Below are 12478 nucleotides of genomic sequence, written 5' to 3' on the forward strand. Positions count from 1 at the left end.
CTCTGCAATCACCTCTTGCTGGACAGCCTGCGCTGGAGCAGCCAGCATGAAAAGGGAGCTGAGTAAGGCAGGGCCTAGGGTCTCACCAGGGTGGCCGAGTGGTTAAGGCGTTGGACTTAAGATCCAATGGACAGTTGTCCGCATGGGTTCGAGCCCCATCCCTGGTATGGGTTTTCAGCGGGTGTGTAGGAACTTGCAGATGCTTTTTTAAAGCATTTTCCTCTGCCCTCCTCACCCTCCCAGTGCCCTTCCTTAACAGTCCCAATTCACGTCTCAGCTGTGGGGTCTGCTGCTACTCTGCACTTAGCATGGATGCTTCCCAAAGCAATGCAGTGCCACCTACGCAGAGCCCCTGCTTAGAGAAATACACCTCCTATGTCTTTTCCCACTGAAGGGAGCAGGAGGAAGTACTTGCTTCCTGGGGAACATGGGCCTGCCACTGGAATTTGTTAACCCGCCTCTTGCGGATTTCTCCCCTTTCTTTGATTTACACCTGCAGGCTCTCCCTTGCCATCGGAGCAGGATCTGCTGATGCAGGCCCGGCTGGATCAAATGTGCAAAGGCTTGTCCCCAGGCCTCGGGAAAAAATTGAGCAGAGATTCCCGCCTCCGCCTCCGCCTCCTCTTGCCTTCCGAACGGGCTTCCAAACGGGCAATGCCCTGACGGGTCCCCCACGCCCCATCCTGCCCATGCCCACACCCCTGTATATGAGGGTGACCCATGTCCCTCACCCTCCATGCTCGAACGGAAGACACGTGTGTCCTGAGGGGAGCGCCAGACAGGCATTTCTCCGGCCAGGCAGACCCCTGCAGCACCCGTTAGGCTCCAAAGCCTGTACATTCCCAAGATGCCACTGGTCACTATGCAAATCAGACAGCCCTGGCCACACCCTCTCCGCCGCTGGGCTCTGCTGCTTTCGGTACGTGCAGCTCAGCTTTTTCTTACCCTGAACCAGACTTCCGTTTCAGCAAAAAGGTGGGTTGCAGTGGGTCCGGGATGCCATTTGGAGACAAAGCCTGCGGCCCTGTCAAAGATGACTTCCTGCCGCACACCATGTGGTCAGAAGCCTACGAAAAGAAGCGCACCTCGGAATACAGAATCTCACTTCCTCAAGAGCCTTGCACAAGAGATTTTCCTCCCGCCGAGGAAAGCAACTCAAAGGGAACCTTGCGAAAATCAAATTAGGAGCCAGATTGCGGGATGCTAGGCAAACTGTTTGTCAGAAAAGCAAATTCATTTTGAGAAGCTCTGACCTGCGGGAAGGAAAAGCATTCAAGGGCAGAAGAAGGACTGTTCCCTGACCGGGAATCGAACCCGGGCCGCGGCGGTGAGAGCGCCGAATCCTAACCACTAGACCACCAGGGAACCCACAGCCATACAGCAAAAGTTCCTACACTGCTCTCCTAGTGACAAAGCTCATGGGGGCTGAAAGCATATTTTATTCTACAGCGAATATGAATCAGAACTTGAAAAAACACTCATGATTCCACCAGACTGTTTGTCACTTCCAAGCACAGGCCATCCCCTCCCCCGTGCTACTGAACCGACGAATTCCTGTACAATCGGGATCCCCGGGAAATCACAAGAGGGACACCTAGTGGCCGCTGATAGCTCAAAGACAGCTGGTACACCTTCTCACACCTACCTCGTTATTCAGCTTGCTGGAAGAATACATTGCGAATGACCGATTCAAGAGTGCAAGGGAGAAGAGTGCTCCAAAGTAGATGTATACATCGCAGCCGGGTTTTCCAGCAATTTACCTTTCTGATGAGCTGGTACTGCACTTTACGCCCACATAGAGCACCTGACTGGGTGGGGGACTGCGTGCGCATGAAGGTGGCTGAGGGCAATGGGAGCAAAGCAACCTGGGACACAGGGGACCCAGCCCCTTTCCTCTGCTTTCGTCTATAGGTCGGGGTGCCTTTTTAAGGACCTTCGATTAAAAAAAGCTGAGCTGCGTGGACAAATTACGCACGTCTACGTCTTAGAGGGATCTTCCCTGACCGGGAATCGAACCCGGGCCGCGGCGGTGAAAGCGCCGAATCCTAGCCACTAGACCACCAGGGAGGAGATGCTCTTGTGAGCCTGCCTTGCTCACTTCCTTATTGTGACTAAGCTAACTCCACTGTATAGATTGCCCATAAAGTACGAGTGGGGAAAAGTTAGGTGTCACACAGTGTGTTTGTCATAAGCAATTACCTTTATCCTCCTGCAAAAGCCTTTTTACTCTGCAATCACCTCTTGCTGGACAGCCTGCGCTGGAGCAGCCAGCATGAAAAGGGAGCTGAGTAAGGCAGGGCCTAGGGTCTCACCAGGGTGGCCGAGTGGTTAAGGCGTTGGACTTAAGATCCAATGGACAGTTGTCCGCATGGGTTCGAGCCCCATCCCTGGTATGGGTTTTCAGCGGGTGTGTAGGAACTTGCAGATGCTTTTTTAAAGCATTTTCCTCTGCCCTCCTCACCCTCCCAGTGCCCTTCCTTAACAGTCCCAATTCACGTCTCAGCTGTGGGGTCTGCTGCTACTCTGCACTTAGCATGGATGCTTCCCAAAGCAATGCAGTGCCACCTACGCAGAGCCCCTGCTTAGAGAAATACACCTCCTATGTCTTTTCCCACTGAAGGGAGCAGGAGGAAGTACTTGCTTCCTGGGGAACATGGGCCTGCCACTGGAATTTGTTAACCCGCCTCTTGCGGATTTCTCCCCTTTCTTTGATTTACACCTGCAGGCTCTCCCTTGCCATCGGAGCAGGATCTGCTGATGCAGGCCCGGCTGGATCAAATGTGCAAAGGCTTGTCCCCAGGCCTCGGGAAAAAATTGAGCAGAGATTCCCGCCTCCGCCTCCGCCTCCTCTTGCCTTCCGAACGGGCTTCCAAACGGGCAATGCCCTGACGGGTCCCCCACGCCCCATCCTGCCCATGCCCACACCCCTGTATATGAGGGTGACCCATGTCCCTCACCCTCCATGCTCGAACAGAAGACACGTGTGTCCTGAGGGGAGCGCCAGACAGGCATTTCTCCGGCCAGGCAGACCCCTGCAGCACCCGTTAGGCTCCAAAGCCTGTACATTCCCAAGATGCCACTGGTCACTATGCAAATCAGACAGCCCTGGCCACACCCTCTCCGCCGCTGGGCTCTGCTGCTTTCGGTACGTGCAGCTCAGCTTTTTCTTACCCTGAACCAGACTTCCGTTTCAGCAAAAAGGTGGGTTGCAGTGGGTCCGGGATGCCATTTGGAGACAAAGCCTGCGGCCCTGTCAAAGATGACTTCCTGCCGCACACCATGTGGTCAGAAGCCTACGAAAAGAAGCGCACCTCGGAATACAGAATCTCACTTCCTCAAGAGCCTTGCACAAGAGATTGTCCTCCCGCCGAGGAAAGCAACTCAAAGGGAACCTTGCGAAAATCAAATTAGGAGCCAGATTGCGGGATGCTAGGCAAACTGTTTGTCAGAAAAGCAAATTCATTTTGAGAAGCCCTGACCTGCGGGAAGGAAAAGCATTCAAGGGCAGAAGAAGGACTGTTCCCTGACCGGGAATCGAACCCGGGCCGCGGCGGTGAGAGCGCCGAATCCTAACCACTAGACCACCAGGGAACCCACAGCCATACAGCAAAAGTTCCTACACTGCTCTCCTAGTGACAAAGCTCATGGGGGCTGAAAGCATATTTTATTCTACAGCGAATATGAATCAGAACTTGAAAAAACACTCATGATTCCACCAGACTGTTTGTCACTTCCAAGCACAGGCCATCCCCTCCCCCGTGCTACTGAACCGACGAATTCCTGTACAATCGGGATCCCCGGGAAATCACAAGAGGGACACCTAGTGGCCGCTGATAGCTCAAAGACAGCTGGTACACCTTCTCACACCTACCTCGTTATTCAGCTTGCTGGAAGAATACATTGCGAATGACCGATTCAAGAGTGCAAGGGAGAAGAGTGCTCCAAAGTAGATGTATACATCGCAGCCGGGTTTTCCAGCAATTTACCTTTCTGATGAGCTGGTACTGCACTTTACGCCCACATAGAGCACCTGACTGGGTGGGGGACTGCGTGCGCATGAAGGTGGCTGAGGGCAATGGGAGCAAAGCAACCTGGGACACAGGGGACCCAGCCCCTTTCCTCTGCTTTCGTCTATAGGTCGGGGTGCCTTTTTAAGGACCTTCGATTAAAAAAAGCTGAGCTGCGTGGACAAATTACGCACGTCTACGAGGGATCTTCCCTGACCGGGAATCGAACCCGGGCCGCGGCGGTGAAAGCGCCGAATCCTAGCCACTAGACCACCAGGGAGGAGATGCTCTTGTGAGCCTGCCTTGCTCACTTCCTTATTGTGACTAAGCTAACTCCACTGTATAGATTGCCCATAAAGTACGAGTGGGGAAAAGTTAGGTGTCACACAGTGTGTTTGTCATAAGCAATTACCTTTATCCTCCTGCAAAAGCCTTTTTACTCTGCAATCACCTCTTGCTGGACAGCCTGCGCTGGAGCAGCCAGCATGAAAAGGGAGCTGAGTAAGGCAGGGCCTAGGGTCTCACCAGGGTGGCCGAGTGGTTAAGGCGTTGGACTTAAGATCCAATGGACAGTTGTCCGCATGGGTTCGAGCCCCATCCCTGGTATGGGTTTTCAGCGGGTGTGTAGGAACTTGCAGATGCTTTTTTAAAGCATTTTCCTCTGCCCTCCTCACCCTCCCAGTGCCCTTCCTTAACAGTCCCAATTCACGTCTCAGCTGTGGGGTCTGCTGCTACTCTGCACTTAGCATGGATGCTTCCCAAAGCAATGCAGTGCCACCTACGCAGAGCCCCTGCTTAGAGAAATACACCTCCTATGTCTTTTCCCACTGAAGGGAGCAGGAGGAAGTACTTGCTTCCTGGGGAACATGGGCCTGCCACTGGAATTTGTTAACCCGCCTCTTGCGGATTTCTCCCCTTTCTTTGATTTACACCTGCAGGCTCTCCCTTGCCATCGGAGCAGGATCTGCTGATGCAGGCCCGGCTGGATCAAATGTGCAAAGGCTTGTCCCCAGGCCTCGGGAAAAAATTGAGCAGAGATTCCCGCCTCCGCCTCCGCCTCCTCTTGCCTTCCGAACGGGCTTCCAAACGGGCAATGCCCTGACGGGTCCCCCACGCCCCATCCTGCCCATGCCCACACCCCTGTATATGAGGGTGACCCATGTCCCTCACCCTCCATGCTCGAACGGAAGACACGTGTGTCCTGAGGGGAGCGCCAGACAGGCATTTCTCCGGCCAGGCAGACCCCTGCAGCACCCGTTAAGCTCCAAAGCCTGTACATTCCCAAGATGCCACTGGTCACTATGCAAATCAGACAGCCCTGGCCACACCCTCTCCGCCGCTGGGCTCTGCTGCTTTCGGTACGTGCAGCTCAGCTTTCTATTACCCTGAACCAGACTTCCGTTTCAGCAAAAAGGTGGGTTGCAGTGCGTCCGGGATGCCATTTGGAGATAAAGCCTGCGGCCCTGTCAAAGATGACTTCCTGCCGCACACCATGTGGTCAGAAGCCTACGAAAAGAAGCGCACCTCGGAATACAGAATCTCACTTCCTCAAGAGCCTTGCACAAGAGATTTTCCTCCCGCCGAGGAAAGCAACTCAAAGGGAACCTTGCGAAAATCTAATTAGGAGCCAGATTGCGGGATGCTAGGCAAACTGTTTGTCAGAAAAGCAAATTCATTTTGAGAAGCCCTGACCTGCGGGAAGGAAAAGCATTCAAGGGCAGAAGAAGGACTGTTCCCTGACCGGGAATCGAACCCGGGCCGCGGCGGTGAGAGCGCCGAATCCTAACCACTAGACCACCAGGGAACCCACAGCCATACAGCAAAAGTTCCTACACTGCTCTCCTAGTGACAAAGCTCATGGGGGCTGAAAGCATATTTTATTCTACAGCGAATATGAATCAGAACTTGAAAAAACACTCATGATTCCACCAGACTGTTTGTCACTTCCAAGCACAGGCCATCCCCTCCCCCGTGCTACTGAACCGACGAATTCCTGTACAATCGGGATCCCCGGGAAATCACAAGAGGGACACCTAGTGGCCGCTGATAGCTCAAAGACAGCTGGTACACCTTCTCACACCTACCTCGTTATTCAGCTTGCTGGAAGAATACATTGCGAATGACCGATTCAAGAGTGCAAGGGAGAAGAGTGCTCCAAAGTAGATGTATACATCGCAGCCGGGTTTTCCAGCAATTTACCTTTCTGATGAGCTGGTACTGCACTTTACGCCCACATAGAGCACCTGACTGGGTGGGGGACTGCGTGCGCATGAAGGTGGCTGAGGGCAATGGGAGCAAAGCAACCTGGGACACAGGGGACCCAGCCCCTTTCCTCTGCTTTCGTCTATAGGTCGGGGTGCCTTTTTAAGGACCTTCGATTAAAAAAAGCTGAGCTGCGTGGACAAATTACGCACGTCTACGTCTTAGAGGGATCTTCCCTGACCGGGAATCGAACCCGGGCCGCGGCGGTGAAAGCGCCGAATCCTAGCCACTAGACCACCAGGGAGGAGATGCTCTTGTGAGCCTGCCTTGCTCACTTCCTTATTGTGACTAAGCTAACTCCACTGTATAGATTGCCCATAAAGTACGAGTGGGGAAAAGTTAGGTGTCACACAGTGTGTTTGTCATAAGCAATTACCTTTATCCTCCTGCAAAAGCCTTTTTACTCTGCAATCACCTCTTGCTGGACAGCCTGCGCTGGAGCAGCCAGCATGAAAAGGGAGCTGAGTAAGGCAGGGCCTAGGGTCTCACCAGGGTGGCCGAGTGGTTAAGGCGTTGGACTTAAGATCCAATGGACAGTTGTCCGCATGGGTTCGAGCCCCATCCCTGGTATGGGTTTTCAGCGGGTGTGTAGGAACTTGCAGATGCTTTTGTAAAGCATTTTCCTCTGCCCTCCTCACCCTCCCAGTGCCCTTCCTTAACAGTCCCAATTCACGTCTCAGCTGTGGGGTCTGCTGCTACTCTGCACTTAGCATGGATGCTTGCCAAAGCAATGCAGTGCCACCTACGCAGAGCCCCTGCTTAGAGAAATACACCTCCTATGTCTTTTCCCACTGAAGGGAGCAGGAGGAAGTACTTGCTTCCTGGGGAACATGGGCCTGCCACTGGAATTTGTTAACCAGCCTCTTGCGGATTTCTCCCCTTTCTTTGATTTACACCTGCAGGCTCTCCCTTGCCATCGGAGCAGGATCTGCTGATGCAGGCCCGGCTGGATCAAAAGTGCAAAGGCTTGTCCCCAGGCCTCGGGAAAAAATTGAGCAGAGATTCCCGCCTCCGCCTCCTCTTGCCTTCCGAACGGGCTTCCAAACGGGCAATGCCCTGACGGGTCCCCCACGCCCCATCCTGCCCATGCCCACACCCCTGTATATGAGGGTGACCCATGTCCCTCACCCTCCATGCTCGAACGGAAGACACGTGTGTCCTGAGGGGAGCGCCAGACAGGCATTTCTCCGGCCAGGCAGACCCCTGCAGCACCCGTTAAGCTCCAAAGCCTGTACATTCCCAAGATGCCACTGGTCACTATGCAAATCAGACAGCCCTGGCCACACCCTCTCCGCCGCTGGGCTCTGCTGCTTTCGGTACGTGCAGCTCAGCTTTCTATTACCCTGAACCAGACTTCCGTTTCAGCAAAAAGGTGGGTTGCAGTGCGTCCGGGATGCCATTTGGAGATAAAGCCTGCGGCCCTGTCAAAGATGACTTCCTGCCGCACACCATGTGGTCAGAAGCCTACGAAAAGAAGCGCACCTCGGAATACAGAATCTCACTTCCTCAAGAGCCTTGCACAAGAGATTTTCCTCCCGCCGAGGAAAGCAACTCAAAGGGAACCTTGCGAAAATCAAATTAGGAGCCAGATTGCGGGATGCTAGGCAAACTGTTTGTCAGAAAAGCAAATTCATTTTGAGAAGCCCTGACCTGCGGGAAGGAAAAGCATTCAAGGGCAGAAGAAGGACTGTTCCCTGACCGGGAATCGAACCCAGGCCGCGGCGGTGAGAGCGCCGAATCCTAACCACTAGACCACCAGGGAACCCACAGCCATACTGCAAAAGTTCCTACACTGCTCTCCTAGTGACAAAGCTCATGGGGGCTGAAAGCATATTTTATTCTACAGCGAATATGAATCAGAACTTGAAAAAACACTCATGATTCCACCAGACTGTTTGTCACTTCCAAGCACAGGCCATCCCCTCCCCCGTGCTACTGAACCGACAAATTCCTGTACAATCGGGATCCCCGGGAAATCACAAGAGGGACACCTAGTGGCCGCTGATAGCTCAAAGACAGCTGGTACACCTTCTCACACCTACCTCGTTATTCAGCTTGCTGGAAGAATACATTGCGAATGACCGATTCAAGAGTGCAAGGGAGAAGAGTGCTCCAAAGTAGATGTATACATCGCAGCCGGGTTTTCCAGCAATTTACCTTTCTGATGAGCTGGTACTGCACTTTACGCCCACATAGAGCACCTGACTGGGTGGGGGACTGCGTGCGCATGAAGGTGGCTGAGGGCAATGGGAGCAAAGCAACCTGGGACACAGGGGACCCAGCCCCTTTCCTCTGCTTTCGTCTATAGGTCGGGGTGCCTTTTTAAGGACCTTCGATTAAAAAAAGCTGAGCTGCGTGGACAAATTACGCACGTCTACGTCTTAGAGGGATCTTCCCTGACCGGGAATCGAACCCGGGCCGCGGCGGTGAAAGCGCCGAATCCTAGCCACTAGACCACCAGGGAGGAGATGCTCTTGGGAGCCTGCCTTGCTCACTTCCTTATTGTGACTAAGCTAACTCCACTGTATAGATTGCCCATAAAGTACGAGTGGGGAAAAGTTAGGTGTCACACAGTGTGTTTGTCATAAGCAATTACCTTTATCCTCCTGCAAAAGCCTTTTTACTCTGCAATCACCTCTTGCTGGACAGCCTGCGCTGGAGCAGCCAGCATGAAAAGGGAGCTGAGTAAGGCAGGGCCTAGGGTCTCACCAGGGTGGCCGAGTGGTTAAGGCGTTGGACTTAAGATCCAATGGACAGTTGTCCGCATGGGTTCGAGCCCCATCCCTGGTATGGGTTTTCAGCGGGTGTGTAGGAACTTGCAGATGCGTTTTTAAAGCATTTTCCTCTGCCCTCCTCACCCTCCCAGTGCCCTTCCTTAACAGTCCCAATTCACGTCTCAGCTGTGGGGTCTGCTGCTACTCTGCACTTAGCATGGATGCTTCCCAAAGCAATGCAGTGCCACCTACGCAGAGCCCCTGCTTAGAGAAATACACCTCCTATGTCTTTTCCCACTGAAGGGAGCAGGAGGAAGTACTTGCTTCCTGGGGAACATGGGCCTGCCACTGGAATTTGTTAACCCGCCTCTTGCGGATTTCTCCCCTTTCTTTGATTTACACCTGCAGGCTCTCCCTTGCCATCGGAGCAGGATCTGCTGATGCAGGCCCGGCTGGATCAAATGTGCAAAGGCTTGTCCCCAGGCCTCGGGAAAAAATTGAGCAGAGATTCCCGCCTCCGCCTCCGCCTCCTCTTGCCTTCCGAACGGGCTTCCAAACGGGCAATGCCCTGACGGGTCCCCCACGCCCCATCCTGCCCATGCCCACACCCCTGTATATGAGGGTGACCCATGTCCCTCACCCTCCATGCTCGAACGGAAGACACGTGTGTCCTGAGGGGAGCGCCAGACAGGCATTTCTCCGGCCAGGCAGACCCCTGCAGCACCCGTTAAGCTCCAAAGCCTGTACATTCCCAAGATGCCACTGGTCACTATGCAAATCAGACAGCCCTGGCCACACCCTCTCCGCCGCTGGGCTCTGCTGCTTTCGGTACGTGCAGCTCAGCTTTCTATTACCCTGAACCAGACTTCCGTTTCAGCAAAAAGGTGGGTTGCAGTGCGTCCGGGATGCCATTTGGAGATAAAGCCTGCGGCCCTGTCAAAGATGACTTCCTGCCGCACACCATGTGGTCAGAAGCCTACGAAAAGAAGCGCACCTCGGAATACAGAATCTCACTTCCTCAAGAGCCTTGCACAAGAGATTTTCCTCCCGCCGAGGAAAGCAACTCAAAGGGAACCTTGCGAAAATCTAATTAGGAGCCAGATTGCGGGATGCTAGGCAAACTGTTTGTCAGAAAAGCAAATTCATTTTGAGAAGCCCTGACCTGCGGGAAGGAAAAGCATTCAAGGGCAGAAGAAGGACTGTTCCCTGACCGGGAATCGAACCCGGGCCGCGGCGGTGAGAGCGCCGAATCCTAACCACTAGACCACCAGGGAACCCACAGCCATACAGCAAAAGTTCCTACACTGCTCTCCTAGTGACAAAGCTCATGGGGGCTGAAAGCATATTTTATTCTACAGCGAATATGAATCAGAACTTGAAAAAACACTCATGATTCCACCAGACTGTTTGTCACTTCCAAGCACAGGCCATCCCCTCCCCCGTGCTACTGAACCGACGAATTCCTGTACAATCGGGATCCCCGGGAAATCACAAGAGGGACACCTAGTGGCCGCTGATAGCTCAAAGACAGCTGGTACACCTTCTCACACCTACCTCGTTATTCAGCTTGCTGGAAGAATACATTGCGAATGACCGATTCAAGAGTGCAAGGGAGAAGAGTGCTCCAAAGTAGATGTATACATCGCAGCCGGGTTTTCCAGCAATTTACCTTTCTGATGAGCTGGTACTGCACTTTACGCCCACATAGAGCACCTGACTGGGTGGGGGACTGCGTGCGCATGAAGGTGGCTGAGGGCAATGGGAGCAAAGCAACCTGGGACACAGGGGACCCAGCCCCTTTCCTCTGCTTTCGTCTATAGGTCGGGGTGCCTTTTTAAGGACCTTCGATTAAAAAAAGCTGAGCTGCGTGGACAAATTACGCACGTCTACGTCTTAGAGGGATCTTCCCTGACCGGGAATCGAACCCGGGCCGCGGCGGTGAAAGCGCCGAATCCTAGCCACTAGACCACCAGGGAGGAGATGCTCTTGTGAGCCTGCCTTGCTCACTTCCTTATTGTGACTAAGCTAACTCCACTGTATAGATTGCCCATAAAGTACGAGTGGGGAAAAGTTAGGTGTCACACAGTGTGTTTGTCATAAGCAATTACCTTTATCCTCCTGCAAAAGCCTTTTTACTCTGCAATCACCTCTTGCTGGACAGCCTGCGCTGGAGCAGCCAGCATGAAAAGGGAGCTGAGTAAGGCAGGGCCTAGGGTCTCACCAGGGTGGCCGAGTGGTTAAGGCGTTGGACTTAAGATCCAATGGACAGTTGTCCGCATGGGTTCGAGCCCCATCCCTGGTATGGGTTTTCAGCGGGTGTGTAGGAACTTGCAGATGCTTTTGTAAAGCATTTTCCTCTGCCCTCCTCACCCTCCCAGTGCCCTTCCTTAACAGTCCCAATTCACGTCTCAGCTGTGGGGTCTGCTGCTACTCTGCACTTAGCATGGATGCTTGCCAAAGCAATGCAGTGCCACCTACGCAGAGCCCCTGCTTAGAGAAATACACCTCCTATGTCTTTTCCCACTGAAGGGAGCAGGAGGAAGTACTTGCTTCCTGGGGAACATGGGCCTGCCACTGGAATTTGTTAACCAGCCTCTTGCGGATTTCTCCCCTTTCTTTGATTTACACCTGCAGGCTCTCCCTTGCCATCGGAGCAGGATCTGCTGATGCAGGCCCGGCTGGATCAAAAGTGCAAAGGCTTGTCCCCAGGCCTCGGGAAAAAATTGAGCAGAGATTCCCGCCTCCGCCTCCTCTTGCCTTCCGAACGGGCTTCCAAACGGGCAATGCCCTGACGGGTCCCCCACGCCCCATCCTGCCCATGCCCACACCCCTGTATATGAGGGTGACCCATGTCCCTCACCCTCCATGCTCGAACGGAAGACACGTGTGTCCTGAGGGGAGCGCCAGACAGGCATTTCTCCGGCCAGGCAGACCCCTGCAGCACCCGTTAAGCTCCAAAGCCTGTACATTCCCAAGATGCCACTGGTCACTATGCAAATCAGACAGCCCTGGCCACACCCTCTCCGCCGCTGGGCTCTGCTGCTTTCGGTACGTGCAGCTCAGCTTTCTATTACCCTGAACCAGACTTCCGTTTCAGCAAAAAGGTGGGTTGCAGTGCGTCCGGGATGCCATTTGGAGATAAAGCCTGCGGCCCTGTCAAAGATGACTTCCTGCCGCACACCATGTGGTCAGAAGCCTACGAAAAGAAGCGCACCTCGGAATACAGAATCTCACTTCCTCAAGAGCCTTGCACAAGAGATTTTCCTCCCGCCGAGGAAAGCAACTCAAAGGGAACCTTGCGAAAATCAAATTAGGAGCCAGATTGCGGGATGCTAGGCAAACTGTTTGTCAGAAAAGCAAATTCATTTTGAGAAGCCCTGACCTGCGGGAAGGAAAAGCATTCAAGGGCAGAAGAAGGACTGTTCCCTGACCGGGAATCGAACCCAGGCCGCGGCGGTGAGAGCGCCGAATCCTAACCACTAGACCACCAGGGAA

The 12478-nt window shown here is 53.7% G+C and overlaps 15 non-coding genes across 15 annotated transcripts; 6 read left to right on the forward strand and 9 right to left on the reverse strand.

Annotated features, from left to right (window-relative positions):
- Positions 1 to 84: 84 nt before the first annotated feature.
- TRNAL-UAA (transfer RNA leucine (anticodon UAA)) lies at positions 85 to 167 on the forward strand. The gene has a single exon. It is a non-coding gene; the product is annotated as a tRNA-Leu (tRNA).
- Positions 168 to 1293: 1126 nt separating this feature from the next.
- On the reverse strand, positions 1294 to 1365 carry TRNAE-CUC (transfer RNA glutamic acid (anticodon CUC)). The gene has a single exon. It is a non-coding gene; the product is annotated as a tRNA-Glu (tRNA).
- A 630-nt stretch (positions 1366 to 1995) lies between these two features.
- TRNAE-UUC (transfer RNA glutamic acid (anticodon UUC)) lies at positions 1996 to 2067 on the reverse strand. Its single transcript has one exon. It is a non-coding gene; the product is annotated as a tRNA-Glu (tRNA).
- A 243-nt stretch (positions 2068 to 2310) lies between these two features.
- Positions 2311 to 2393, forward strand: TRNAL-UAA (transfer RNA leucine (anticodon UAA)). Its single transcript has one exon. It is a non-coding gene; the product is annotated as a tRNA-Leu (tRNA).
- A 1126-nt stretch (positions 2394 to 3519) lies between these two features.
- Positions 3520 to 3591, reverse strand: TRNAE-CUC (transfer RNA glutamic acid (anticodon CUC)). The gene has a single exon. It is a non-coding gene; the product is annotated as a tRNA-Glu (tRNA).
- Positions 3592 to 4215: 624 nt separating this feature from the next.
- Positions 4216 to 4287, reverse strand: TRNAE-UUC (transfer RNA glutamic acid (anticodon UUC)). Its single transcript has one exon. It is a non-coding gene; the product is annotated as a tRNA-Glu (tRNA).
- A 243-nt stretch (positions 4288 to 4530) lies between these two features.
- On the forward strand, positions 4531 to 4613 carry TRNAL-UAA (transfer RNA leucine (anticodon UAA)). Its single transcript has one exon. It is a non-coding gene; the product is annotated as a tRNA-Leu (tRNA).
- Positions 4614 to 5739: 1126 nt separating this feature from the next.
- TRNAE-CUC (transfer RNA glutamic acid (anticodon CUC)) lies at positions 5740 to 5811 on the reverse strand. Its single transcript has one exon. It is a non-coding gene; the product is annotated as a tRNA-Glu (tRNA).
- Positions 5812 to 6441: 630 nt separating this feature from the next.
- Positions 6442 to 6513, reverse strand: TRNAE-UUC (transfer RNA glutamic acid (anticodon UUC)). Its single transcript has one exon. It is a non-coding gene; the product is annotated as a tRNA-Glu (tRNA).
- A 243-nt stretch (positions 6514 to 6756) lies between these two features.
- Positions 6757 to 6839, forward strand: TRNAL-UAA (transfer RNA leucine (anticodon UAA)). The gene has a single exon. It is a non-coding gene; the product is annotated as a tRNA-Leu (tRNA).
- Positions 6840 to 8661: 1822 nt separating this feature from the next.
- Positions 8662 to 8733, reverse strand: TRNAE-UUC (transfer RNA glutamic acid (anticodon UUC)). The gene has a single exon. It is a non-coding gene; the product is annotated as a tRNA-Glu (tRNA).
- Positions 8734 to 8976: 243 nt separating this feature from the next.
- Positions 8977 to 9059, forward strand: TRNAL-UAA (transfer RNA leucine (anticodon UAA)). Its single transcript has one exon. It is a non-coding gene; the product is annotated as a tRNA-Leu (tRNA).
- Positions 9060 to 10185: 1126 nt separating this feature from the next.
- On the reverse strand, positions 10186 to 10257 carry TRNAE-CUC (transfer RNA glutamic acid (anticodon CUC)). The gene has a single exon. It is a non-coding gene; the product is annotated as a tRNA-Glu (tRNA).
- Positions 10258 to 10887: 630 nt separating this feature from the next.
- On the reverse strand, positions 10888 to 10959 carry TRNAE-UUC (transfer RNA glutamic acid (anticodon UUC)). The gene has a single exon. It is a non-coding gene; the product is annotated as a tRNA-Glu (tRNA).
- A 243-nt stretch (positions 10960 to 11202) lies between these two features.
- Positions 11203 to 11285, forward strand: TRNAL-UAA (transfer RNA leucine (anticodon UAA)). The gene has a single exon. It is a non-coding gene; the product is annotated as a tRNA-Leu (tRNA).
- Positions 11286 to 12478: the final 1193 nt, after the last annotated feature.

This window comes from Triturus cristatus, chromosome 5_2 (genome assembly GCF_964204655.1).
Source record: "Triturus cristatus chromosome 5_2, aTriCri1.1, whole genome shotgun sequence".
NCBI lineage: Eukaryota > Metazoa > Chordata > Amphibia > Caudata > Salamandridae > Triturus > Triturus cristatus.